The sequence below is a fragment of the Choristoneura fumiferana genome, chromosome 20, assembly GCF_025370935.1.
Source record: "Choristoneura fumiferana chromosome 20, NRCan_CFum_1, whole genome shotgun sequence".
NCBI lineage: Eukaryota > Metazoa > Arthropoda > Insecta > Lepidoptera > Tortricidae > Choristoneura > Choristoneura fumiferana.
The window spans coordinates 2,323,420-2,327,845 of NC_133491.1; positions in this window are offsets into that span (position 1 = coordinate 2,323,420).

The window sequence follows — 4,426 nt, forward strand, 5'->3', positions numbered from 1 at the left end:
TGTTTTTGTTTTATTTTGGTACCTTTTAAACCAGACTCGACCCTTTGTTGTCATAAACGTGTTGTGATGGTATAATGGAAGGAATGGCGCAGCGGGTCGCGGGTTGTGATATAACTAAATAGCCAATCGCAAACAAGACTAACGCCATCTAGCGAAATATCGCCTGTACAAAAACCTTGTTATTAGTAAGGTAGGTACAGCCGAACAAATTAAATCATGACCCAGGGTGGAAACCTTTGTGGTGCTAATGTCGTGTTGACATCTACTTTTGCCAAGAAAATCACAGTAAAATGATTATTAAAAAGGTTCCACAACCTGGGTCGTGATTCAATTTGTTCGACCGTACAATACAATTACTATTGATCACCACGTATACAGAAAACAGCATACTTTAAATAACAGCTTGCTAATATAAATAAATGTACAGTCGAGTGTAAAAATATGAACTTATTCAAAGTTTCAAAAATATGTACCACAGACAAAAGTCTAAGTAGTAACATATTTTTGAATGGTTTGAATAAATGCTTATTTTTGCACTTGACTACGTTGCGTCTGCGACAAAGATGAAATGAATCTGGGTGACGTTTACAAGAGGGCGCTTTATTTTAATCTCTTCACCGCCACAAAACAGGAAGCTTGGTCTGTACGCTACAGAAAAAACAACGACAAATCAACTTGATTTTCAATTCCATTGCAGAAGGATAAATTTCGAGTTGAATGTTGGTCATGTATGGAAAAGATACAAACAGCCATGAATGTGAAGTTTTGCGAGATAGCTGCGTTAGTTTAGTTTTTTGCTACGTTCATTAGGATCTTTGTCGCACTGTTAAATAATAATTTCAAGTCATCGGAAATAAGCTCCTTAGGTTGTATCAACGGTAGATGGCGCTTAAAACCATCACCACAATCCCGAAAAGGCTATCGCCTTAATAGCTGGGTAAGACAGCACGACAGACTGTGATTGCCTGTTTCAAACTGACCTATATACTTAACTAGCTTTTGCCCGCGGCTCCGCCCGCGTGGTATTCGGTTATCGCGCGCTTTTCCCTCAGGGACTGCATTTTTCCGGGATAAAAAGTAGCCTATATCACTCTCGGGCCCATAAACTCTCTCTATGCCAAAAATCAGGTCGATCCGTCGCTCCGTTACGGCGTGAAAGACGAACAAACATACAAACTTTCGCATTTATAATATTAGTATGGATGTACTTCATGACGGCTTTTTTGGAAAAATAGCGTGGTGGTTTCCCCCTTGCCTTCCACGACGTAGTGCTGGAGTCCAGAGTTCGTAGTTGGCAATAGACAGATCAAAGGCTTTGCTGGCGTTTTGTGCCGCCGCGGTGACGCGGACCGTGTATGACCGTACGTGGCTTAATACGGTATTTGACTATTTTGTATATGTTTTATAAATTAAAACTACACAATGCCTGTTATCGAATAGAGAAACAATTATTAAGCTACCTTTACAAATAAAAAAGTTATAAAGGTTTGAAATTCAAGATTAGACGGAGAAAGACATACTGGCATGTGACGTCACACGCCAGTAGCGCCATACTTGCTGCATATTTTCGTAATAATATGATATGGCAAATTCAGGAGTTGTCAAATACCGTATCGCCGAGTCCACGCGACGGCACCGCGCCGGCTCGCAGGGGGGGGACAGTCGCCTATACCGTACTAATTCATGTCGATAGCGCCGCCATCTCCTTTATCTAACCTAAAATAAAACAGATTGTTGTCGTTTGTTTCAGATAGATGTCACTGAAAGCTTGAGATCACAAAATTTTATTTATTAAAAAATATTTTGTCGTTGATAATTACCGCAAAAATGAACTTTATTTTCGAAATTGACAATCGTATTGTAATTTCTAATATAAAAGTCACATAATTGTATCCGCTCAGTCGTTACAAATATTTTTTGTGTAGCAACCCTCTATGTCAGGCCAGCAGGGCTACTCCGAAACTCGAAACTCGAAGTTCGTGTCGTGCGGTCCCTCTCGCTCTCGTATTAAATAGTATAAGTGTCAGAGGGACCGCACGACACGAACTTCGAGTTTCGAGTTTCGGAGTAGCCCTGCAGGCGTCTATTCGCGCTCAACAAGGAACAAGATGGCTACGTTGCAATCGAAACTCGTGCACATCGTCCACATAAAAAGTAAAGACAGTGCTGCAAACGGAAAATTGAGGCTGGTTTAAACTTAAGAAGACTGAATTCAAGCGGTCTCACTTCTCTTTGCAGCCCTGTTTTTAGTTTTTATGTGGTTTGAGCTGGGAAGCAAATCCAGTAAAGTAAAAGAATACCTGTGACTATTAATAGCTATACGTATGGATGGATATATACATCAATGGTACTAGTTAGGAAATGCAGACGGCGCTTCAAAACGGTCTGCATGAATGAGACGAGAGAGGGCTCTCTTTTCCCCGTATATTATACTACTCTTTGCCGGCTCGCAAGCGGCGAATAATCGCGGAAATACCGCAGCGTGCTCACCGCGTGCCGCTCCGCCGAGAAACCGCCGGCAATAACGCTAGTGTGCACAAGCTCTAACTTATGCGATAAACGCTGCATTAAACGCAATGCGATGCACTTGACGTACATCAATTTGCATCAGATAATCTAATTACCAAACATTGTCTTACGCTACGCGGCGAGCGCAGCGGCAAACGCAATCGCATGCATTATCTCATACAAAATGGATGTGCGTCAAACGCATTGCGTTTAATAACCGAGCTCTTCAGTCTCCTTTCACGACACCCACTGCACAGAGTACATTATTATAACTGCCTATTTAACACCATAGAGATATAACTAAGCTACATAGAGTCATGTGGGGTAAATGTACGCAGTGGGTAAGTATACGCAATCCCATACCATTCAGTCATAAATGTATGGGATTGCATACACTTATCCACTGCGTACGTTTACCCCACATGGCTACTAATGCAATCGTCATACTTATTCTGCCATTAATAGCGCTGACATCGAGTGTACTAACGCCCGTAGTCAGCGTATTGTTATCTAAGTTCCATTGAGATAAGTATAAGTAGTCGAAGAATATATTATGTAGATATACCTACACACTAGGTAATGCACCGATTCTGAAATACAAAACTTGGAGAAATTGATAGTTACAAGAAGAAAGGTACCTATATATGGGTGCACTGCACACTCACCGGGGTTCAGCTGAACTCCAGCGCTGCAGCTCTGGTTACAGGGCTACGGCACATGCTGAGCTGAATAAATGTTGTGAGTTGATATATATTTAATTGTAAACGCTATAAAAATAGGTAGGTACACTTGACGTTAGAAATTTGGCTGTATTTGGCCCTAACACTAAAAATGAAGCCCAAAATTACAATTCTCTGTGAACTGACATGTGTTAATGTTAACCCTTATATTTATAGTGTACACCACAGATGACACCATGATTCAAGACTATCTTTTTGTATTTTTTTTATGTAGAATTTTTTTGGACTATAAGGTACTTAAGTACCATGAACTTTTTTCAATTTTGACATTTTAAGGGTAAACACATTTTCAACAGTTGTCTAGGTTTCTGCGGCAACTAAGTAAGGCCAAATTTGCATTGCATTTGTAACTACAAATGCTGCAAATTTAGCCTTAGTCCACCTAGTTAGGTGGTTAGGTAGGTAGGTAACCGAATTGTCAGTCTAGATTTAAAACTCCCCTATCCAGAGCACACACAATAGGAATAGGAAAATCGTTAAACTGCCGAGATTACCATTTAGCATCTATAGGTTCGTATTCACGCATAATAATTCCAATAAAATAAGCAAGGGGACGCGTTTCCGGACCATTCAGCCAAGACTTGTTCAACGGCTGCCGACGTTTTGTGCGGACCCCTCGTTTTACCAAGGCCAGCTCCAAATTCAAGGTTACATCAGGTGCCCATGCAAACCTTTGCCAAAACAACACGTGTAACTAAAATAACCGTTTTAAAATTAGATTATTTTTGAGGTTATGTTTAATCAAATCATAGAGTTTCCCGCGCGTCGCGCTTATTTTTTAAACTTGACAGCTGCGCGGCGAAGGAAATCAGTACCTACTGAATGGCATTCGAAGATTTTTTTGAATAGGTACAGAAGTGCACACCTGCGTTATTGAATTTAACGCACACAGAGGTACGTACCTACTCTTATTATCCTGGCTGAATACGACAATCAGTAGAGAAATACAAAGAGGGATAAGGAATAAAGAGTCGGCTCGGTGTTAGTGATACCTGGCTTCGCAAAAAATGTTGGGATGTGTCTTTGGTTCGCTCCGAACCAAGGAACATTTTTGAATACTTTCATTATGAGCGATGTTGGTTATAATTTAGATACAATAAGGCGCGGGCTTGGTTCTGTAATTGCTGGGGAAAATAAATTTAATAGACTCGAGCAAGAAATAAAAAAAGGATTGTTAA